The 25,864-nt window shown below is 42.4% G+C and overlaps 1 long non-coding RNA gene across 1 annotated transcript; it reads left to right on the top strand.

The window, feature by feature from the left end:
- Window positions 1–8,141: 8,141 nt before the first annotated feature.
- LOC133460791 (uncharacterized) lies at window positions 8,142–11,545 on the top strand. The gene is made up of 3 exons (XR_009784157.1): window positions 8,142–8,179; window positions 10,297–10,327; window positions 10,408–11,545. It is a non-coding gene; the product is annotated as an uncharacterized LOC133460791 (long non-coding RNA).
- Window positions 11,546–25,864: the final 14,319 nt, after the last annotated feature.

Genomic DNA, 25,864 nt, shown 5'->3' with positions numbered 1-25,864 from the left:
TTCGCTCAAATAGAAACCGAAGTAATATTGAAAATATACAAATAGTGATAAATGGTAGAGCTATCGAGAGGGTAGAATTTATTAAATTTTTAGGAATATATGTGGATGAATTTTTAAACTTTAGGAAACATATTGGTGAATTAACAAAGAAAGTATCTAAATATGTCGGCTTATTTTATAGATTGAGACATTTTCTTCCTCTTGAAGCTCTCCTTACTCTGTACCGGTCTCTATTTAAGCCTCATTTAAATTATTGTAATGTTTTATGGTGTAATACATATCCAAGTTATGTTGACAAACTACAGATTTTACAAAAGAAAGTGATTCGCGTTATATCATGGAGCAAATTTAATGCTCCCTCTGATCCTCTTTTTAATGGTTTTAAGCTTCTGAAACTTACTGAGTGTAACATTTTCCACAATGCCTGTGTAATGTATACTGTAATTTTTAGACTCAATGATAGACTCTGTCATCTCATCCCCATTTTTGTTCCCACTCATGAAAACACCACAAGGGGAAAAAGTTTCAGTGTAACCTGCAAAGGTCCAAAAATTTGGAATGAGCTTGGTAGTGCTATAAAAGAGTCTGGATCTCTCTCAATTTAAAAAAAAAGATTAAAACAAAAATTGTTATTAAATTATGTTTCTTGTAAAAAAATTTATGTACCAATACCTGATGTATTATTTTTATAAGAATATATTTGTATCTAGGAGATCTTTTTTTTTCTTCTTCTTCTTATTCAGGTTATAAGGATATTATACTGTATGTATATGTATTATATGTGTAATTTATAGTTGTTCTGCTGTGTGACTGGGCCCCTATTCATAAGCTACAGTAGCTTCTGGGGAGTCCCATTTTACAAACCTCGATTATTATCTGTATTTGTGTTTTTTATTTGTAAATAAATAAACTTGATTGTTAAAAAAACAATTGCTCTGTTACACAAAGTAAAGGATTCATTGGACCACAAAGCATTGTACATTTTATATAACTCTGATAGTTCCATATCTGACCTACTGTGTTGAATTTTGGGGAAATGCCTGTAAAACATATTCAATCAATTTTCATTTTTTTCAATTTTCATTCTGCAAAAAAGAGCCATAAGAATAATCAGTAGAAAACAATATAGAGATCCAACAAATCCATTATTCCTTCATTTAAAATTGTTGAACTTTCATGAACTAGTAGACTATAGTATTCTGCAAATTATGTTTAAAGCTCATAAAAAAACTTTACCAATCAACATTCAGAAAAGATTTGAAAAAAGAGAAAGCAAGTATAACTTAAAAGGAACAGAGTTTTTAAAAAAAAGCCAAGATGCAGGACAAAATTGATGGAACGTTGTGTTTCTGTGAAAGGAATCAGTTTATGGAACAATCTGAATAAAGAAAACAAAGAATCCAAATCAAACATTACATTCAAAAGAACAATCAAAGCCTGTATGTTAAGTAAATATAATGACATGTGTTAGTTGAGCTCATACCTGAGTAACAGTCCTGGGTATTGCTCTCCTCTGCCAACCCAGGGAGAGCCTTGCACTGAGCTCAGGTGTTTTTTTTTTTGTTTTTTTTTAATTTATGTTATTTGTGAAGTTATTGTTAGGTTTAGGAACTTAACATTTGTATCATCAAACTTTCTGGAGACAAAAAGAGACACAACAACAGTTAAATGACTTGCGCAAGGAGAGCAGTCGAGACGTGTAAGATCTCCAACATACTCTGATTTGTCTCTGCCACTTCCTTGCTTTTATTCACTCTGGGTGTACCCTAGATTACATAGCTGACTGCGCCCCTAAAGGGAGGGGGAAAGGGAGTGGTCGCAGTCAGTGGACAGGTATAGATTGTTCTTGTTTAGCAACAAGAAGTTTCCTTTTCTCTGCAGATTTCTGCTTTATGCTGACAAACAGGAAACTTCTTGTGCAACACTTTTTAAATCACTTAAAAGGAACCCTGCATATTAAGACATGTAGGTCTTAAAAGATAAATGTTGGTATCAATTATAACAATGTGATATAAAAAACCTTTTTGATGTCTTCGTTTTTATAAAATTTGAAAATATAATTTAACTCGTAGGTCGCCATTGTTGTAGTGATTCTGGGTAGTGACGTCAGACGGTGGCTCCTGCTAACCCCCGTCCACTGTTCTGACACCCAGAAACAGATGAAAACACAGCTAAACAGGTGACGGCGCACCAGAAACACAGATCAAAACACAGCCAAACATTAAGGTGACGGCGCACCTACAAAAAAGTAAAAAAAAAAAAAAAAAGTGCTGCACCATAAAGCATGAACTATAAAAACACCATAAAACTCAGATAGACTAACCGACCACACGTTTAAACTAGCAGATAGCCGATGCTACAATAAAAACCCCAGCCAGATCTGCCGTCATTAAATTAAATAAAGATGTTCTTGCCTATTTGAAGCGAAGTCTGCGCCTCCCGTTTCGTCAAAGTCCCGGGCCAGTCCCCTTAGCCTCTGGTCTGTCATCACCCAGCACCGAGGCCAGTTTTAGGGGGGAGAGGGGTGGGCTATGCCCACTCGAACGTGCATATTGCCCACCGGCGTCTCCATCCCGGCGGCGGCAGCGAGAGCGCAGAGCGCAGAGCGGAGAGCGGAGAGCGGGTGGCGGAGCGCTGCGGGCTGTAGAGCCCCGGCTACGCCGTCTACGCCGTAGGCTACGCCGTCTACGCCGTAGGCTACGCAGTCTACGCCGTAGGCTACGCAGTCTACGCAGGAGCCTAATGCACTGGTAAGATGCGCACGACTTTGATCATTTTTGCAGATCTCCCGTGCATCACAGAACCTTGATCCAGTTTGCCTGAACCGAGGCGTCTTATGGGCTCCCTCGTCAGCCTCCACGGCCGGGAGATGCTGCTCATCTATGTTTTAGATACCTGTCCCAGTTAAACTAACGGGGCTCATCTTCCCAGAGCCACCGTTGTACGTCATCGCCCCCAGAATGCATTACGCAGGTAAAACATGGCGCCTCCCACAGGTCAAAATATGTGATAAACATTGTAGATTTTTAAAGCAATTAGATTATTTTATGTGTTTCTAACAACATATTTTAGTATAAGAGAACAATTGTGGCTAATTAGGGACTACATGTCTTAATATGCAGGGTTCCTTTTAACACAGCATTGTTTTATCGGTGTGTCACAGGCGTAAGCAAATTATCATACGTTCTGTTAATAGCGAGCATGATAACTTACTACAATAATTCCAACATTTCCCTCCTGTTTATCATGCATGCTATACAACACCTCATACTTCGCATCACAACCCAGTCGTCAAAATATTTTCAACCAGGAGTTAATTTCTGTTGTAGTCACACATTTATGCTCAGAGATCATCAATGTTCACCTTCTCCATAAGTGCCAGGATCAGGGAAAAGGTCCGGCAGATGTAGGTATTCGATGTCATTATCCTTTTCTCCTCCGCTGTCATCTTCGTTGACCATGGTCGAGGAATCCGTGGCTAGCAGGGGGTATGTCTCCTGTAGTGATGCTGGCAGTTGAGGCCCAAGGGCCGTCACGATCAACCTGTTGAGGAGAGCTCAGAGACACGGAATGCAACAGCAGCCACACAGTGTGAGGATAGCCGCAAGCACCGCTATGGATGTGAGCGCCGAGGCTACCAAGGTTTTGTAGCGTCCGAACACGTTCAGCCAATCCTCCCACATGGAGGTATTTACCCCTGAATGTTGCTTCATTTTAGCGTTTAATGCTCGAAGTCCTTGAATGCTCTTAGTCAGGCTTCCGTCCGAGGCGGTATTATTCGGGATGAAAATGCAGCATTGTTCATCGAACAGAGTCCCAGCAAACATTGGAGGTCCAGGTGACGTGCAGATCTGGTCTATATTTGGTCGGTCCGTCGAAGACCATTTCTAGACGTCCATACGACGTGCAATTCCTTGACGTCTAAATATGAACGTCCATACGACGTGCAATTCCTTGACGTCTAAATATGAACGTCCATACGACGTGCAATTCCTTGACGTCTAAATATGAACGTCCATACGACGTGCAATTCCTTGACGTCTAAATATGAACGTCCATACGACGTGCAATTCCTTGACGTCTAAATATGAACGTCCATATGACGTGCAATTCCTTATCCTTATATATTATTCTTTGTTATAGTGGCTAAATTATGCGTTTTTGTCGCGCAAGGTACTGTTTTTTACTGTCAGTTTGTAAAAGCACGTTTTTAACGCTGTTTTAAAGGGAACCCTGCATATTAAGACATGTAGTCCCTAATTAGCCACAATTGTTCTCTTATACTAAAATATGTTGTTAGAAACACATAAAATAATCTAATTGCTTTAAAAATCTACAATGTTTATTACATATTTTGACCTGCGGGAGGCGCCATGTTTTACCTGCGCAATGTATTCTGGGGGCGATGACGTACGACGGTGGCTCTGGGAAGATAAGCCGCGTTAGTTTAACTGGGACAGGTATCTAAAACATAGTTGAGCAGCTCTCTCCCGGCCGTGGAGGCTGACGAGGGAGCCCATAAGACGTCTCGGTTCAGGCAAACTGGATCACAGTTCTGTGATGCACGGGAGATCTGCAAAAATGATCAATGTTGTGCGCATCTTACCAGTGCATTAGGCTCCTGCGTAGACGGCGTAGCCTACGCCGTAGACGGCGTAGGCTACGCCGTAGCCTGCGTAGCCGGGGCTCTACAGCCCGCAGCGCTCCGCCACCCGCTCTCCGCTCTCGCTACCGCCGCCGGGAGGGAGACGCCGGTGGGCAATATGCACGTTTGAGTGGGCATAGCCCCCCCCTCTCCCCCCTAAAACCGGCCTCGGTGCGGGGTGATGACAGACCCGAGGCTGAAGGGACTTGCCCGGGACTTTGACGAAACGGGAGGCACAGACTTCGCTTCAAATAGGCAAGAACATCTTTATTTAATTTAATGACGGCAGATCTGGCTGGGGTTTTTATTGTAGCATCGGTTATCTGCTAGTTGAAACGTGTGGTCTGTTAGTCTATCTGAGTTTTATGGTGTTTTTGTAGTTTATGCTGTATGGGGCTGCACTTTTTTTTTATTTTATTTTACTTTTTTGTAGGTGCGCCGTCACCTTAATGTTCAGCTGTGTTTTCATCTGTGTTTCTGGTGCGCCGTCACCTGTTTAGCTGTGTTTTCATCTGTTTCTGGGTGTCAGAACAGTGGACGGGGGCCAGCAGGTGCCACCGTGTGACGTACTACCCAGAATGTAAAAAACAATGGCGACCTACATGTTAAATTATATTTTCAAATTTTATAAAAACGAAGACATCAACAAGGTTTTTTATATCACATTGTTATAATTGATACCAACATTTATCTTTTAAGACCTACATGTCTTAATATGCAGGGTTCCTTTTAAGAAGAAACAGGCGATATTTAAAGGTTCTCCCATTTAGTCAACCACAGGGGATTCCCTGGGCGTCCCCTCTACGTCATTAAGTGACGAGGGGGGATCCTGATCACGTGCCTGATCGACGTCTAAATATGAACGTCCATACGACGTGCAATTCCTTGACGTCTAAATATGAACGTCCATACGACGTGCAATTCCTTGACGTCTAAATATGAACGTCCATACGATGTCAATATGCAGTTCAATATCTAACCTCTGGTTGGGTAATTTTTTGTGACGTCATGCAGACGTCTAAAACAGGTGCAATAAATTTGTTTGATTAAAGAAGAATGCACACGTGGACAAAATTGTTGGTACCCCTCAGTTAAAGAAGGAAAACCCCTAAATTCTCACTGAAATCACTTGAAACCAAAAGTAACAATAAATAAAAATGTATTGAAAATTAAATAATCAAAATCAGCCATTACTTTTGAATTGTTGATTAGCATAAAAAAACAAACTAATGAAATAGAGCTGGACAAAAATGATATACCCATAACTTAATATTTTGTTGCACAACCTTTTGAGGCAATCAATGCACAATTTCTGTATTTGTCAATGAGCGTTCTGCAGCTGTCAACAGGTTTGGCCCACTCCTCGTGAGCAAACTCAGTTGTCTCAGGTTTGATGGGTGTCTTAAATGGCATGTTTCAGCTCCTTCCACAGATGTTCAATGGGATTCAGATCTGGGCTCATGGAAGGAACTTTAGAATAGTCCAACGCTTTTCTCTCAGCCATTCTTGGGTGTTTTTGGCTGTGTGTTTTGGATCGTTGTCCTGTTGGAAGATCCATGACCTGCGACCGAGACCAAGCTTTCTGACACTAGCACATTTCTCTCCAGAATGCCTTGATAGTCTTCAGATTTCATTTTACCTTGCACACATTCAAGACACCCTGTGCCAGATGCAGCAAAGCAGCCCCAAAACATTACTGAGCCTCCTCCATGTTTCACCGTAGGGACAGTGTTCTTTTCTTCGTATGCTTGGTTTTTGAGTCTATGAACATAGAGTTGATGTGCCATAAAAAAGCGAGACTGGAAATTGCAAAAATGCATGTTGACAAGCCACAAGCTTCTGGGAGAATGTCCTTTGGATGAGACCAAACTGGAGCTTTTTGGTTTCCCTACAGTGAAACATGGAGGAGGCTCAGTAATGTTTTGAGGCTGCTTTGCTGCATCTATACAAATACAGAAATTGTTTAATTGCATTGATTGCCTCAAAAGGTTGTGCAACAAAATATTAAGTTATATCATTTTTGTCCAGCCCTATTTAATTAGTTTGTTTTTTTAAATAATTATGTTAATCAACAATTCAAAAGTAATGGCTGATTTTGATTATTTAATTTTCAATACATTTTTATTTATTGTTACTTTTGGTTTCAAGTGATTTCAGTGAGAATTTAGGGGTTTTCCTTCTTTAACTGAGGGTACCAACAATTTTGTCCACGTGTGTATATCTTGTATTGTTTATGATTGAAGAAATGATTAACAACATGTAGAACGGTATTAATCAGAAAGGGGGTTTATTGCCAAGTTTGTTGACACAAGGAATTTGTTGTGGTGATTGGTGCAATACAGTAAAAATTAAAAATTAAAAATAAAAATAAAAAAAATATAAAAGCAAACAAGTATATGGAGATAAAATGAGATAGAATAAAAGTAAAATGTATAAACAGAATAAACAGAAATGTACAATATGAGGATTCAAAAGTGCCGAATATGAATCTTTACAAAAAGTGACGTAGGATGACAGATGACAGATAAAATGTATAAACAGAAATGAACAATATAGACAGAAATGTACAATATGGGGTTTTTAAAGTGAATTAATGAATATAATTATAATGGTTGTTGTTTAACATAAGGGTCACAAATCAACCAGAATAGCTAGCTAGTGTAACAGAGTTTTGTGGTTGAAAATCACAGCCAATCACCTTTTAGTTTACTGAGGTATTGTGAAAGCCCATTGGGCTGTTTGCCAACCGCCAATAAAATCAAAAGAAGAAGAAGAAGAAGAAGAAGAAGAAAGCCCATTGGTTGGCCCACTGCGCATAAATACTGACTGTGACGTCAGCAACAGCGCCAGTGAGAGACGATCGTCTTCACGGTAGGTACCCGAAGCACAGCGTTAAAGTAAATCTGTAAAAATAACATAATTCAATGACACAGCTATCATGATAGTATGTCTGACTAGATTTAAGGAAGAGGCGATTGCATTGCTCTCACTTTGATGTGCTAAATTGGTTAATTTTGTCAGTGTTTATAGTTAGCTTCTTTAGCTCCTCAGCTAAGCTAACGGTAACTCTTCCATAGAGGGCCCATGTGACCAGTGTCTCGCGAGAGTTTTTCACACGAGGCTGCAGTCGCGGAAAGCATTTGCGAGGCGTGTATTTAGGTAAGAAAATATCCTTATAACACAGAGTAAATATGAAAATCGTTACCTGTGGCGGTAGATGGGAGTGTGATTAGACTAACAGACTGAGGTTAATGGATGATGATTTTGTGTTCTGGCTGATTCTTGTAGATCCACAAAGAATTGCGCACGTGTCTGTTGACGAGCTGAGGCCCGACACTGAACAGCAGTGCAGCGTAAGTGCTGATAGAGTACACTGGAAGATAAGTTCATATGAAAAATTTTATTTTTACACACCTTCAACTGTACATTTTATGTTTCTGTCAAACTTATAGGGGAGATTAAAGGCTGTCGAGTGGCGTTTGACTTCCTGCTGTGCGTGTGTTTGGCGTGCAGGTGGCACACCGGAGTGAGAGAGTGAGTTCATGATTTACTAATGAACCTTTATTTCAAGCTCATTTAGAATTGTTGTAATAATATGTGTATTTCTCTGTGACATAATGCACAGCAATGTAAAGTTATTTTGAGTTGTGTGGTTTAACACAGTGATTCTTAACCATAGGGCCCACACTTGGGCCGCGAGCGCCATCTAGTGGGCCGCCAAAAAAAAAATCTGTTTTGTACGTGTGGGCCGCGAGGGCCGCGGGACTGCATAGCAACTCCCAACCAAATGAGGAGAAGAAGACACTCAGCTAGCTGTACGTGTAATAGTAAGAGAAATGGTGTGTCTTTACAGAGAAAATCCTTCATTTTGCACAGAGTAGGTTTAGATCCGCCAGGATTAGGGATCGATTAATTGGGTCTGCGCCCAGAGCGAGCGAGCGCGGCGTGATCATTTATCCCGACGTGTCCCCGCGGCCGGGGAGGTCGGCTGAGGCTGCCGCTCGGGCGGCGGCTCCGTCGTTACTGCTGAAGGATGGTAGATGTAGATGCGTGGGCTGTCGTGTCTGCTGGACTGGACTGTTAGGGCTTTCGAAAAAGCATCGGAAAGTAACTGCTGCAGCGCGACCAGAGAGCTGCGGTGCTGATCAGGCTCGGATGAAACCCGACACACTGAGTCCTGACAACTTATTAATGTAAATAACTTAAAGTAAAATCAAACTAAGTTTTGTCCTCGCTGTATTTTTAAATAAGCAACCCGGAATGGACAAATTCATCCTGTTCAGTCTTCCCACTGGGACAAAACCAGTGTCTCATACGTTCAGAGACCGTGGCGTTCAAAGTGCGAAAGTGAAAGGCCACTGAAACAAAACACAAAGTTTTTCATCAAACATATCCACTCAAGTCTGAACTGAAGTCACAGAAAAATAAACTGACCATCTTAAAACATCCATGTTTGGGTCCAGATACATTTCTCCACAGTGAACATAATTAAAACTAAATATCGTTTCAGGCTCATCAATGAGCACCTCCACATGCATATGAGAACCTGACACCATCCAGCCCAGATTTAAAGTCCTGACAGGAGAAATTAGAGCTCAGTTCTCTCACTGAACAACAGAAAGTGGGGGCATAAGATTATAAGAGGGGAAGAAAGAAAAACTGCAAAACTGTTAAATTGTTAAGATGTGTTTATATTAACTTAGTATAAAAATGTGTTGAGACAATTAAGAAAAGGGGAAATTCAAACTGCTGGTAGAGAAATAAAATAAGATAGCATTTGAAAAATAAAATAAAATCTACTTTATTTTTAAGAGAAAAAAATATGTTTAATTCAAGTTAAACAGGTTAATTGGCAAATATGTACTTTTTTTAATATAACAGTCAGATGCAGATGTTGATACAACTATGAGGCTACTTGAATATATACACACACACACACACACACACACACACACACACACATATACATATATGTATATATATAAATTATGATGATCTGGACCTTCGCTTGAGTAAATTTTCTCTAAATGGACCTCTTAATGTTTTAGTTGAATACCCCTGCTATACAGTGTTTATATTTAATGGGCCCCGGGCCACTCTGTACTGAAAAAATTGGGCCCCAAGGTCAGAAAGGTTAAGAACCCCTGGTTTAACAGATGTTTTATTTCCTTATTTTCCTTCCTTAGTCTACACTGCTTGGATATGTTTAGTGTAAGCTACTGTTGTCTAGAGATACCTACAGCTAGTAGTGAGAGTTCATTAGGTTGAGTTATCGGCAGTACTGGAGTTGATTTACTGCTGATGTGCATTAAGAACAGAAACAAGAAAGAATATGTTTTTTTTGTTTGTTACTACTGATAACCTGAAAGCCTTAAAATCACAAAAATTAATGCTGTGCTCCCCGAGTGCAGTCGGGGAATAAAGACCCATAAAAATAATTTTGCTCTGTCCGGTTCCATCATTTAGCACCAGGCCACATATATATGTCGGTTATTGTACCATATCACAGAAATGCACTAGCGTGCGTGTGTGTGCGTGTGTGCGTGTGTGTCTTCACACATGCGGGCAGGTGTGCGCGCATGTGACAAGCATTTCTACTTTGACACTTTTACAAGGAAACTTTCTAAAACTGTTCTTTGCCTTTCTTTCAGGTCGATTGAACTTCAGAAAAACACAGCCGAGGTAGGTACGACTAATGCCCCGTCTTTTTTTTCTTTAGGGGTTACATGAAGAAGCTAATTTGTGCATGTCTACATTTGCAGATGACTCACAGAGTGCAAAAATGGCGAAAACTCAAAAGAAACCTAGAGCAACTTCTCAGACGTTCAGACAGTAGCGATCAGGATAGTGCTAGCGAGAATCCAAGGCCTGCTAGTGTATCTGGTGACGGCGACCGTGACAGTGTTAGTGCACCTGGGACACCAGACCGCGACAGTGTTAGTGCACCTGGGACACCAGACCGCATCGACTTTGAGACTGATTTTGACTGCACTGACTCTGAATCGGAATCAATGATTGCTGACCCTGAAGTGACGAGCAGCTTTGAGGAAGAACTAAGACAGTGGGCACTGGAACACAAATTGACACAGAGCAATCAATGGGTTATTGCCAATATTAAGGAAGCAAGGCCACCTATTGCCATTGGATTGCCGAACACTCCTCGGTACACCACAGACTAGTTCGACAGAACCAAAATGTGGAGGCCAGTATAAGTATTACGGACTGGAGAAGGGCATCCGTAGTTGCCTGAGACATCTGGAAGGGCAGGATGTGCACCTCAGTGTAAACATTGATGGTATACCACTATTTAAAAGTAGTGGAGTGCAGTGCTGGCCGATACTGGGGAAATGTGGCAAATTTGATCCATTCATTATTGCCATTTTCAGTGGCACAAAGAAACCTAGCCCTCCTGAGGAGTATCTCCGAGACTTCCTGACAGAGTATGCTCACCTCAAACAAGATGGTATAACTTTTGAAGGCCACACTTACTCCGTCACCATTGACTCTTTGATCTGTGATGCGCCAGCCAGGGCATTTCTGAAATGCATCAAGGGTCACACTTCATATGAGAGCTGTGAAAGATGCATCACCAGGGGTATCCGCGTTGATGGAAGAATAGTTTTCACTGGTGATGAAAGCACTTCCCGTACAGATGATGGTTTCTCAAAAGGGGAATATTTTAAGAACCATCAGCAAGGACGCAGCCCCTTCATTACTGCCGGAGTGCCTTGCGTTACCTCTTTCGTCTTGGACTACATGCACATGGTCTGCTTGGGTGTGGTGAGACGGATGTTGGTGTACTTGACACGGGGCCCGAAAATCTGCCGGTTATCAGCAAGACAAAAATAAACAATTTCTGAGAAACTGGTTGCTCTGAGGGGCAAGATGCCCAGCAATTTTGCCCGACAGCCCCGAGCTTTACACGAGCTTGACAGATGGAAAGCAACTGAACTAAGGCAGTTATTGCTCTACACTGGACATGCTGAAAAACGTGTTGTCCCTGGAACTGTACCAACATTTCGTGTCTTTCACTGTGGCCATGTCGATACTGCTGGAGTCAGATGACAGGATCCGCCAGCGTTATCTTCAGTATGCCCAAGACCTGCTCAAGCACTTTGTCAGGACCAGTGCTCGGCTCTATGGTGAAACATTCCCAGTGTACAATGTACATGGATTAACGCATCTCCACAAAGATGTCTGTCACTTCCAGTGCTCCTTAAATGAGGTGTCATGTTTCCCCTTTGAAAATTACCTCCAGAAAATCAAGAAGCATGTCAGGAGTGGAAAAGGTCCTCTGGAACAGGTGACGAGGCGTCTGGCGGAACTGGAACACTCGGGCGTGAACATGAGCACTACAAAGCCTAGAAAATGTTCTTCCATCGAAACGAAAGACTGTTGTTTTCTTTTGAAAGATCAGCGATTTGCCTTCATTCGACAGCAAAATGCAGATGGTTCTTTTGAATGCGAAATCCTGCACCAGCGTCACACGTCACCATTTTTTAGCCAACCATGCAGCTCTGGATTGCTTGATAGAGTGTGCACAGGAAACGGACAGGTCAATATGAGAAATGCACAGTTGCTCGAGCGGGACCTGTACCGGAAGGTGGCCTGCCTACCCCGAGAAGCTGGTGGATTTGTCCTCATGCCCCTCCGTCACTCCCTGGAGCATTATTATTGAAGGTTAATCTTTTTATTCTGTTATCTAGAACCTAATAGAGATCACCTTTTCCGTTTTTTCCACCCGTTTCTCGATGACTACCTGCATTCAATTCCCTTCATTTCACCATAACTATAAACCACTGTTCTTCCCTCACCTGTTTCCATAAGTGGCTTCGCCCTCATCTGTTTTCTGCACGCGCATCTGCCAACTCTATTGTTTTGTCCTAAAACCCTCCAATGTAGTCAATTGTGGTCCTGTTAACTCCTTATTAGATTCATTTGAGTAGTCATCTAACATTCTAATCATCCAACATTACAATTTGTGTTTTTGGTATGTCCTGCTGTGTTTCTCAATGTGTCCAAGAGTCCATTTGGATTCTTTGTTTGGGTTTTTTAAACCCATTGATGCCTGAACCTTAAAATGGCTGCCGTTCAAATGGAAAAACGAAAAGACTGAAGACGGTCAAGGAGGCGACCCCGTCCTCTCCCTTCGCCAATCTTTTTGTTTTTCCATGGCCTGCATCAGGCGTCAATGGGTTAATTCAAATAATTTTGAGAACCACTGTTCATGTACTACTCTGTGAATTTGGATGATAATCTAACTGCAAATGTGTTCTGCCCTTTCCAGTCATGTATGTGAGGGCTGTGTGGAAGGAGGGTGACAGAGAGGAGGAAGGCGTGGTCCCACAGAACTGGGTTGATGAAGGGGAAAAAGTAGTTCGGTGGCCTTCAGTTTTAGTGTCACTAAAACCGAGAAGGCTATAAGGGATCGGGTGGAGCCAGAGGAGGACTGGCTCGTCTTCCCCTTATTGAAGATTAAGATGACATCCGGTAAGTTTGGTTGTGGCTGGTTCTGTTAAGGAGATAAAGGTAAACTTCTGCCAAATTCGACATGCAGTTGTAATGCTCACGCTACCCTGGACTTGTCAGTACCTGAGATTTTTTTTTCTTCAGCCTTTTCTGAGATCCTGGTCATTGTAATGGGGGCAGAGTATATTCACACTTAATAAAAAAAAAGGTTATGCAACATCAGCAGACAACTAGCAAACAATGATGCCTTTTGGGATGATATTTGGACTAGGCCTATGTTCAAAAGGTTTAATGTAAACAAAGTCTGCCCCCATAAGAATAGCTCAGATCTCAAAGGGCTGAGTCGAAAAATACAACATCACCGGGTACTGACAAGTCATGGGTTGCATGAGCAATACATCATATTGAAAACGGCAGAAGTTCTTCTTTAAGCTTGTGTGTAGCTAGCTGTAATAAATAAATACGATCTAGAATAGATGAATGACTTTTCACAGATTGTTAATGATGTTTTGGTTTGTGAATCGTAGCAAAGCGCAGAGAATGTGCCATATACAACCTCACGAGCCTAGCTGAGGATGAAGAGGAAGACGACGAGAGACCGGCTAAAAAGAGGCCACGGAAGAAGAAACATATTCCAGACTTTCTTGAAAATGGTATGCATTTCATACTCAACATTCGTACAATGCATGGAAGGCAGGCATTCATACAATATAGATGATTGTTAATCTGACAGTGGCCCTCAAATTTTATACTTGTAATTAACATTGTTATTACAGATACTTCTGAATCCGATGAGGAAAGCAACAGAGGTATTATCATCTATGATGATTTTATAAAATAGTTCTGGAATGAAGCATTATACATTTTTTACGATGTTTCTGTTTTGCATGGGTATTTGTAAATAATTGCGTATCGCTAATAGGTCCAACCCTGTCAAGCTTTCCGGAGCCTCCAGCCAAGGTTTCTCCCCTTCGTGATCCAGAAAGGAGTGTTTCCAGGTATGCTTAATGACATGTTTGTGCCTTTTTTAATACAGTTGAGTAACTTGCCTAATACATTGCGATCAGGGCTCTAAATTAACTTTTTTCATCACCAGTCAAAATGGCTAGTAGATCCTACTAGCCAAACACACATTCAGTAATGGGTCAAAGTGGCTACTAAGTTGCTCTTTAACACCAGCCAAACTGGAATTTTACCAGCATTTTGCCGCTTGGCGTTAATTTAGAGCACTGAATGCAATATTAAGTGACTCCAATGACACTTGGTCCAACAATGGATGCATCCCTCTCAGAAAAAGTAATGTCGTTATAGGTCCAGGTCTCCCAACCCCACTCCTTCCAGCTCTGCCACGTCTCACTCCGCCAGACGCCCGTCCACGTCTCACTCCGCCAGACGCCCGTCCAGGTCTCCCTCCCCCAGACGCCCGTCCAGGTCTCCCTCCCACAGACGCCCGTCCAGGTCTCCCTCCCACAGACGCCCGTCCAGGTCTCCCTCCCACAGACGCCCGTCCAGGTCTCCCTCCCACAGACGCCCGTCCAGGTCTCCCTCCCACAGACGCCCGTCCAGGTCTCCCTCCCACAGACGCCCGTCCAGGTCTCCCTCCCACAGACGCCCGTCCAGGTCTCCCTCCCACAGACGCCCGTCCAGGTCTCCCTCCCACAGACGCCCGTCCAGGTCTCCCTCCCACAGACGCCCGTCCAGGTCTCCCTCCCACAGACGCCCGTCCAGGTCTCCCTCCCACAGACGCCCGTCCAGGTCTCCCTCCCACAGATGCCGGTCCAGGTCTTCCTCCCACAGACGCCGGTCCAGGTCTTCCTCCCACAGACGCCGGTCCAGGTCTTCCTCCCACAGACGCCGGTCCAGGTCTCCCTCTCCCAGGCGCCCGTCCAAGTCTGGCTACGCCAGATATGGTGAGTTTAATTTTAATTTAATAAAAGCGCTGTGCAATAAAGTATTTTGTACTAATGCATGCCTGATTGTCTGATTAAAATTACTCTTTTGTAGCCCAAGTCTGTTCAGTTTGTCCACGGTCAATTTCTTAACTCCGCATTTCTGCGTTTTCAGATGTTAAAACCTGGACCTTCCCCTTGCCTCAGGAGGGTAAGTCTTGTTTTATTGATTGAACCTCCCTGGCCATTGATTCATGTCTCCTTACACAAACTTTCTGTTATTTAAAAGGAATATGTTTGCCTATATGTTTTCAATATGCCCCACTCCAGACAAAAATTTATTTACTTGGTGCTCTCTAGTTCTACAGGAAGCTCTCTAAATGTGTACCTCAGTGACATCACTGCCATTCATATGCATGCTAGTGATGTCACTGAGTTACATGTTTAGAGAGCTCCCTGTGGAACTAGAGAGCACCAAATGAATCCATTTTACTATTTTCATCTTGAGTGGGGCATATTGAAATCATACAAACATTAAAAAGTGGGGAAATATTCCTTTAACCCATTGACAACTGGAAACATCATTTGTGTGTAGTTAACCCATTGATGCCTAAGCCTCAAAATGGCCGCCATACAACTGGAAAAACGAAAAGACTGGTGAAGACCCCCTCGCGCATGCCGGCAAGCGGACTGGGTCACCTCCTTGACTGTCTTCACCAGTCTTTTCGTTTTTCCATGGCCTGCACCAGGCATCAATGGGTTAACATTTAATTATCTTTTTTGAGTCTTATTCAAATCTCAATAATCTGGCGATTGTTTCTAATCGTAATCTCGGGATTGTTTCAGTATTTCAGAAAAAAGTTTTAACGCTTCTCCTGGAGATTCGGGACAAGGCTTCTCCACAAACGTCTGCACACGTCGGTCACATCGTCAGGATGGAGACCATGGACCAGTTTGATGAGGAGGAAGTGCAGCTCATGGACCCCAGTAACTTTGAACGCATGGTGGGTTTTGCAAATCTGCAAATGTGTCTAGTCAATAGGGTTGAAGTGAAAAGGTATTGCTGAGCACTTATGATGCATATTCCAACAGGTCCAGCGTCTGGCCAGAGTGGGAGGAAGGGACGCAAAGGAATGCGTCCGAAAGGTCCTTGACAGGTGTGTTTATGCTGATAGCTGGTAAACATTTTGCACACTGAACTGATCTATATACCTGCTTCCTAACCTTTGGGCTACAACTGCCAGCTACACAGCAGTATTGTCAGCTATGTATTTCAAATTGTTATTAGCAGAGTAAACTATACTAGACAGAACTTGAAGGATATAATTGGCATTATGCCACGAGTAGTTCCATCCACGATATACACACGGGAACTATTTTCTCTTTGAAATGAGGGCTAATAGTGATATTTTTACTGAAGTTGTATCATTAATCTATTGCATAAAAGCAAAAGAACACAAGGTCGTGTGATATCAGCACGGCTGTGATTGTCTGCAGTACTCGTCCTTCAGCCACAATATTGCACTCCCTCATGTTCTATTGCTTAAATATAAGTCATTGTTAGCCTCAGTGTAATGGTTAGGGAGTAGATCTGCAGATTGTTAAACTGCATGTTCAAAATATGCCGTCTAAGTCTATTAGCCAAAAGGTGGAATGACTTGTGTTCCTAACCGTTTTGTTTTTTTGCTGAAGGCTGTTCACGAACACTCTTATGGCCCAATTTAATATGATGGGCAAGGGCCAGAAGGAGAAAAGGGCACTAAAGGGCACAAAGCTCTTCAAGGCAATACAAGGTAAGTCCATATCTATCTAATAATTCAGCAAATCTGTCTGTAGTGTGTCCTCTTTGTCTGCCTTCATCTTTGTCTGGAATGCTTGTGTTTGTTTGTGGAATGTCTTACACCAGGCAGTGTCGGTGCACCTGACCTAACATTCGGTTGTAAAGAGAAATGGTGTCTACCCTTTGATTCATTCTCCCATGCTGACTGCAACTCTTTCTACACTTTCCTGCTCTAAGGACTTTTTAGCTATAATGTCGACCCTTTCATTTGATGGCAGATTTCGTAATGTCACTGTCTTCTACTCTTGCAGGAGTTATGAGGTTTGATAAGGCCGCAACCGAAGACCTTATCAGACAAACCACTGCTGACCACTTAAAACATGCACCACAAAGACGTCAGCAGTGAGGCGAGGTAATCCTAGATTCTGACAGCAAATTCTGCACTGAGACTGCACTCTCTCACACACACACACACACACACACACACACACACACACAGGTGTATGTTTACAGTACATCGGGCAGCCCATTGCCATACAGCTTGGAAAGGAGTCATCCTCGCCTGTCCTGCATGCTATGTATATATACACAGAGAGCTTTTGTATTTGAGGATCATTTCTATTGAGTCCTTGGCTGTTACAGGGTTGTAGTGTTGCGTTTTTGTGTTTTTATTGTGTTGGAATGATAAATGTTACTAAAACTATGTAACATCTTGATTTTACTGATTGTTACCTTTTTTTTAATTTGTGTTCTCCATTTAAAAGGGGAAAGTTTTGAATATATTATTGTAATGCTTTGGAAGAAAAATTCTACTGAATGTTCAGTAGCTGTGGTAGTGCTGTAGTATTGCTCTACTCTAACAGCAGTGTGGTAATCAGTGCCAACTGGTGACACCTGGGCGCGGTGTCTACCAGTGTATAAATCCAAGCCGGTTATTCATTCTCTCTCTCTCTTCCTTCACTTGCAGGCACCTCGTCGATGTGGCAGTTTCCGTTTATCCTGTTGTTTCGTTTTGCATCCTACAACACATCTCCACTCTCCACACACACAACATGCACCTCATGCTTACTTTACTGACATCCACATCCCATGTTTTGTCTTTTTTTTTATTAATAAACATATTTTGTTATTCCCTATCATGGTGTGTCTCCCTCCTTGTCATGGCTGTAAGAGCCAGGCTGTGACAGTTACTATTTGAATTTTACTTTGTATTGCATGCTCTGTTTTAAAAATGTTCCTATTTTATTGCTCTCTAAAAACCAGTGAATTTTGATTATACTGAATTGTGATTTCATTTGAAAATGCAGTCAATATAATTGTCATGAAATGCTATTTTGCATTGTTTGCATACATGGAGCATCAAGGAACTTCAGTCTGGTATGGGTGAGATTGTCGCATTTGTCTGAAGATCGGCTTTGTTTACTGTTCAAGTCTTGCTTTTCAAGAACTCTCTTAAAATGCCACCATTGCTGGGTGTTAAACTGTGTTTAACTATTTGCTTTGAAAATCGTCAATCTTAATTTAACCAGCCTATGGGTAAGAGGTGACCTGTTTATCTATGGTGATCTCGTTTAGCAAATGGAGTTTTGGGTAGAATACATTAAAAGGACTCCTCAAATGTAGAACCATAATTTGCCCATTATCTACTCACCCTCATGTCTATGAATGCCCTGAAACACTTTGAAATTTCCAAACACAATTTCAGATTCAGGGAACAGCAGCTGATTTTCATATGGAAACCACATTGTAGCTAGTTGCCATATCCAAACAGCGGCTGTCCCCGGAATCTGAAATTGTGTTTTGGAAATTGTGTTTTAGGGTATCCATAGTCATGAGGAAGAGTAGATAATGGGCAAATTATGGTTCTGTTAGAGTAGTCCTTTAATGGCTGCACTACTGAGGTAAGGAGGGGGAGAGGTCCATTCCAATGTCGAAAAAGACGTTAGGAAGACGTCCCTAATGACCTGTTTTGGAGGTCCTGGTGACGTTGATACCTGACGTCAAAAGAACGTAAAAAAAGGACGTCCATTCCAATGTCGAAAAAGACGTTAGGAAGACGTCCCTAATGACCTGTTTGGAGGTCCTGGTGACGTTGATACCCGACGTCAAAAGAACGTAAAAAAAAGACGTCCATTCCAATGTCGAAAAAGACGTTAGGAAGACGTCCCTGATGACCTGTTTTGGACTAGAATTGGCCCTTGTCTGGAGGTCCTGGTGACGTTGATACCCGACGTCAAAAGAACGTAAAAAAAAGACGTCATCTGGCGTTACATTCCTGTACCCTGCTGGGACGTCCAACTAAGACCATAAAAAGACGTTGTTTAGACGTCTTTTTGCGCACTGGGGTGCACACTCCGTTAATGTCGTTTCAGAATCGAATAGCATTGGACATGCTGCTGGCAGAAAAAGGCGATGTCGCGGACAACTGTTCATGCACGGCCTCAAACCCATCCGCCGTATAGTTTCCTAGGCGTTGTACATTGTAATGGATGTAATTAATGCGCACCGCATTTTTATTTGGTACAATGTGAAACACGGCGGAGATTAAGGGTAGGCTCTCAAATCCTGTGGCAACTTGGTCAACCAATTTGTACTCGTCAGGTACTCCGTGGGGAACACCTATTGAGTCGATGTAAGTGGGATCGTGGCCTTTCATCCACGATGCAGATCGTCTGGTCTGGCGCCAGCGTTCGGGCAGCACATGGTCTATGGCCAGCAGTAAATTGTCCACTGTTACTGGAGTTACTCTGATCAGAAGAATCAGAGATACTATGGCACACAGGCCGGTAACGTTTTTTGGTAAACGGTTGAATGGGTGTTCATCACCAGATGTCTGCCCTGCTCACCGGAACGACAGTGTGATTGGTTTCTGAAACATCTGCACAATAGTCGGCTTGCAGTCTGCCCAATACGGGGCCATTTCCTGTCATATTAATGCAGGTAAAATTTAAACGTGGCACGTCCTTTGAGAACACTGGCTTCTTTTCTTGTGCTTCAGTCAAGGGATACACTTTATCCCACGCCACACAAGATGAATCGAGTGCCAGATAAGTGGAATTCATAACCGTCACTAAGCAGGTTTGGTTTAGTGTGGCGGGAACGACCTGTAGCAAGGCCCTTGGTCCCATACACACAAGGCAATCCTGTCCCACGGTTTGTGCCGCCTGCTCAGTCATAAGCATCCAATTGTTATTTTGTCCTGAAATTCCAGTGGCAACATGGAGCCATCTATCCATGTCAGTAGATGGCACACTGATGATATTGGATGAGACGCTGATGGCCGACGCTCCAGCTGTCTGTGTGTAGTTGCTTACCCTGGGTTTGTCAGTACTTTTCATGGTGTCATTTACAAACATTATGATTGGGAAATAAGGGTCAGCACCCGATGATCAGGCCACAGCATGAGGTATTAAAGATTAAAGATCTGAGCGCTTGGGACTGCAGGGGACTACGCATGTCCTCTGTTTTCTGGACAAGTTTGTCCAGGATATCATTGTTGTTGTTATTTCAAAACAGCCTCCTCTCTAAGCGGGTCTCATTAATCCTGAGAATGCTGCAGGCTCTTCACTGGCTTTCGAGCCTACCTGCCTCTAGTTGGCGACAGATCTGCTCTATTACCAGGCTCTGTTCTCAGAGACTCATATTTTGAGGGTTGTTCTGAAATAATCTTTTTACAATGCGATTGGTGCACCCACGTACTCCTTTCTGCTATTTTAACAGCCGTGGGCGTCGTCAGCAGCACCTGATGTGGTTCTTCCCACTTGGTGGAATGCCACATTTTTATTTATTTATTTATTTATTTATTTTTCTTATGCTCCATACCAGAACCCAGTCTCCAGGTTCTACTAGTTGATCTTCTTGTGGATCGATAGGCGTATCGGACTCGTCATTCAAATTTCTTTGTTTTTCCAGCATCTGTCTCATGTAATCAGATAAATCTGTTTCTTCCTCAGTTTCCCACTGGTGGCAACGTCTGTGGCATTAGATGCTATATAAATAAATAAAATTGAATTGTTTAAAGGAGCATGAGGCTCCTTTTAAGAAATGAGACTCTCTAGCACCACCCTTCGCCACGACGGCCACCTGGGGTACTGCAGCCAACAGCGAAGCCGGCACGGGAGAATGGGGAGAACGTGCATGCAGCGTCATGTGATGTCACATCCGCCGCCCAGCGCGGGAAATTCGGAGTCCGAATTGCAGCACATTTTGCAGCATACAGCCTGTTCAAGGCAAAGGAGAGATACACTAGAGGGCTCATTCGTTTTGGTTTGGAACGCTTCATCTTACATTATTACTAGAAAACTTAAAACGTATACTAATTTTTTTCATAAATCCTGCCTCATGCTCCTTTAAAGGCCGGGAGCCTACATGTTTTGCCGAATAACATCTCGTACGGCGTACTTAAACGGTGATGTTTAAAGTACATTTTTACTAGGTCCAAACATTCAACCCAACTTCGACCGGTTTCTTCCATACATTTTTTTTTTTTTTTTAGTCGATTTTTAATGGTGCCGTTTGTCCTTTCAACTAGATCCGCGCTTTCGGGATGATAAGCGCAGTGATGTTCCAGGTCGATGAGAAACAGTTTGCCTATTTTATCAATCAGCTGATTTACGAAATGTGAGCGTATATCAAGCATGCCCTACATGCCCCTTTTTTTTTTTAGTATAGATTAAAGCCATAGGTTGTAAATACTTTTCCTATTTTGGTCTATCATCCCTCCCGTTTGAGACATGAGACCAAAGATACTCTATACAGAAGATTACAGTAGCGCATTACCGTTACTGCCAATGGTATGAAATGGTATCCACTTCCTGTCTCCTAAGAGGGCGTGGTCGCCCCTCTCCCCACATCGTTTTGGAAAATACAACACTAAATACAGTCAAAGATACTCTACATTTATTTATTGAACGTCTCTGATACAGTACTACTTTAATATCTGCACCTTATTTTGCCGCTTGTTTTTTTTTTTTTTTTTTTTATCTGCCGCCTTCTATCTGCTCTGCTTTAACTGATATCAACCCAGTACAAGATCATCGGATCAGTCTAATATTCTTTTTTCCCCTCCAAAAAGACTCCAATAATAACAATAACAGTATTATTAAGCAAAGAAGAAAGTTTTATTTTAGTTTTAAACTTCATTTTATCCGATGGGAAAACGACTTTGGCAGTTCTGCAGTGACCGACGACTCTGAGCAGAGCGAGGTTTAGAGGAACCTATGTATGTACCGGGTGAAGGCTGATTTATGGTTCCGTGTTACAACGCAGAGCCTACGGCATAGGGTCTGCGTCAATTTAACGCAGAGGGGGAGGGGGAACATGTCGGAGAACGCACCAGAAGAATATAGAGTTGCAGAATCATTGCCTGAGCATGTTACTAAAACCAAATATACCCGCCGCCTCTTTCTTCTACCTTTTTACGTGCGCGTTGTGCCGCATTAAATGTAGTCCGGGCGTAATACGATGCTTTGAGCTGGTGAAATTAAACTAAAAGAAAAAAAAAAAAAACTTAAATTAAATGATTCCTCGAGGCAGAGAAAATTCCTCGATCATTTTTTGTAATCGAATTATTCGAGGAATTGTTTCAGCCCTATATACACTACTATACTAACGTACTAGTACAGTATCACGTTACATATAAAATATAGTGGCATAATACTGGCACTAATCCTACGGGCCTGAGTAAAGGCAACTGGACTTCTTCAATCTGGAAGATATTTTACCTCATCAGTTTATAAACAGAAAGGGTCTTTACAATCTGGCAAATGTGAGTCATTAGAATTGTTCTCGCCTGCGATTGGTCCAACGGTATAAGAAGCCTTTCAGATGAGAGGTGAATCATCTTCAAGACCCAATAAGTTAATTTGCCTTTTCTGAAGCCCTCAGGATTAACATGACCTGGATGACTGAGAATCTACGCCAACAACTGGGCACTAATGATATTTGTTCTTTTTTTATTAAAACACGATGGACTTCAAAATAATTTTTGTAGTAAGTTTACTTAATTTGTTCATATTTGACTGTATGATCATTGCAGGTGGTTTCAGCTACCAGGCACCATTGGCTTCGGGTGGAGGAAGAGGTCGACCATCTTATTCTATCAGCCATGAACAACTGTTGTTCCTGAGGTCATGTGGCTTCACTGCACCACAAGTGGCAAATATTCTGGATGTGTCTGTGCGCACAGTTAGACGTTTAAGGTAAGTAACATTTCAGAAATACTCTCCCTGTAATATTTGATGTTTGAAAAACAATGCACATTAATATTTCCAAATATTGAAAATTCAGTTTGAATGATCCATCAATCTATTATCTTGAACAAGTCTGGAATCTAAACCATCTGGAGTCTAGCCTCGCGTTCAAGCAACCCAGCACTTGGATAAATTTAAAAATCAATCAAAAACATGCATTTAACTACAGAAGTATACCATAGAATACAGTAATATAGACCATGTATACTTTGAAAAGTCTCTACAAAATACATGTTGATACACAACATGACAGCAGAAACTGTAACAAACTGCCTCAAGTGTGGTGCATTCTGGTGTCTCTAGAATTCTTTTGGCATATTGGTTTTTCTTAATTACAGTTTTCTCTTTTACCTTTCAGACAATTCAACATCACCTTGACATATACGTATGCAGACCTGTCAGACTCAAGGCTCGATGAGCTTGTGAAGGACATTGTGGCTGGAAATGATCTCATTGGTCCTGAGGCAGTGAGAGCATCCCTGCGTGCAAGCGGGCTTCGAGTACAGAGAAGAAGGGTTCGTGCAAGCATGCTGCGTTTAAATCCAGGAGCCGCTGCCCTTCGATCAATGTTGCAGAGACCACGGCGTCGGACTTACCAGGTGGCGGGGCCAAACTCACTGTGGCACATTGACGGAAACCACAAGTTGATAAGGTAGCTACTGCAAAAGATTCATTCAGCACTTGTTTGGGCATTTATATAAGAGGGAATTGAGTTAACAACAAAAAAATGTTTTCCTTTTGTCACCAGCAATATCCTTCTTTTTGTAGATGGAGGATAGTCATTCATGGGGCTATCGATGGGTACAGTCGCCTTGTGGTCTTTCTACGTGCCTCCAGTAACAACCGCAGTAGCACCGTACTGGACAGTTTTGTCAGGGCTGTTGTGCACTATGGCGTGCCCTCGAGGGTTCGAACAGACAGAGGCGGTGAAAATAGTTCAATCTGGCTCATGATGAACATTTTCAGAGGCACCGTGGCACCGTGGACCGTGGCAGCGCTCTCAGGGGCAGGAGTACTCACAATCAGAGAATTGAGAGACTGTGGGGTGATCTCTGGCGTGGAATGACAAACGTGTACTACGACTTGTTCCAACATCTGGAGAGTGATGGTATTATTGACGTTGATAATGAAATGCATCTGTGGGCCCTTCATTACATCTACCTGCCGAGGATCAACAGGGACTTGAAACATTTTGTCACACAATGGAACCAGCATGGTTTAAGGACAGAGAGACACATGAGCCCACTACAGCTTTATGTCAGAGGATGTCTCCAACAGCAAAGCCGACAGTCAAGTGCCATGGAGGGGATCTTTGGGCCCAGAGATGGTGCTGCTGCTTCTGTTCCTTCTGCTGCTGTTGGTGCTGCTGCTTCTGCTGATGATGCTGTTGCTGCTGTTGCTGCCCCAGGGGCTCACAATCTGGACCTGATGTTGGACTGGCCAGAGAGGGTTACCGTTTCTGACATCCAGTACAACGTAGTTGACGAAGTGCTGCAACAGGTTCAGAGACAGTTTCATCCACTCAGTGCTCCAAGGGGGAGTCATGGAATTGAACTGATAAGTGCTCTGATTTCATTTTTGAACGGTGTCAATCACTGACATTGGCCGGGTTTCCCAGATCAGTTAAGTAGCTCTTAACAGCGAAAGACTTCTTTCAAACCTTCTTAAGGAGCCTGTGAAAGAAAATCGCGTCAGCTACTTAGACCAAAATGTAATGCGTTACTATGAAAAGTAACTTTTTAGTTTCTTTAAATAAAAACATTATTTTAAAGGCTCCCATTAATGCCCTCTAGCCTTCATTTCAGCAGGTACTGTATGGATTTGCATTGTGCATCATGTTCTGCATTTTAAACAGTCTCTCCGCTTCTTCACTTCCTGTATCAATAACGTTGGTTGCTTAGCAACAAGCTGAGAACGATCAATGAGCTTCAGCAGCAGCTGACGAACAGGAGCCTTTGATGAATCGTTCATTACTGTCTCAAATATAATCAATGGTGTCGGTTTATGAGAATCTTTTTGTCCAGAAGAAAAAAGAGCGAAGACAACGACCCATAACTATTTTCTTCTCTTGAAAAAACACAGCTGCACCGCGGGGTTTAGGATAAAAAGACGCTACAGCGCGAGTCAGGATGCAGCGGCTCAGAAGAGCAGCGGAATACGTGCGAGGCGGGGCTGATCTCTGCAATTTGAAGCACTACGTTTCCTCTGGTCTCCGCTTGTGGGAAAAAAAGCTTCACTGTAGCCAGAAATAACGGAGTAACGCACCGCTTGGTAGCGGTAATTGCGTGACTGAATTTAAAAAGTAATGCGTTAGAGTAGGCTATTAGTTACCGCAAAACTAACGGCGTTACTGTAACCCGTTACTAAATAACTTTTGTCCCAACACTGGTCTCCACACCTGCTGTGTCTCCAAACATCCGCAAATACAACGTTGATAAATGCAGCAGGGAATTAGTGCGTTAGGTAGCAGTGCTGCGTGTGAAAATGCGCTGATAGTGATCGGTGATCGATTTGCCTGGCATCGATTGATTTGGTTTCAGAACCGGACAGCTCCTCCCAAGAGCTTCTGAAAGAGCGAAACTAAAGGACGGTGTTAAGAAGTCATCTGGGAAACACCCGTATCTCAGGGTTCTCTCTTAGTTGAAACCTTCTTTGAACCTCTCTTAAATCCTTAAGATAGGTTGGATCTGGGAAACCCGGCCATTGTAATTATGGTGAACTTTCTTTGTTTTACACTTTAAAAAAAAATGTAGTTGTGATTGCTGATGTAAATTGTTTAATAAGACAGTTTTTTTTTATTTCAACATGTCATTTAATTTTCTACTTCAAG

The sequence above is a fragment of the Cololabis saira genome, chromosome 15 (genome assembly GCF_033807715.1).
Source record: "Cololabis saira isolate AMF1-May2022 chromosome 15, fColSai1.1, whole genome shotgun sequence".
NCBI lineage: Eukaryota > Metazoa > Chordata > Actinopteri > Beloniformes > Belonidae > Cololabis > Cololabis saira.
The sequence above is the reverse complement of the archived record's forward strand: the minus strand, read 5'-3'. Positions and strand labels throughout refer to the sequence as shown.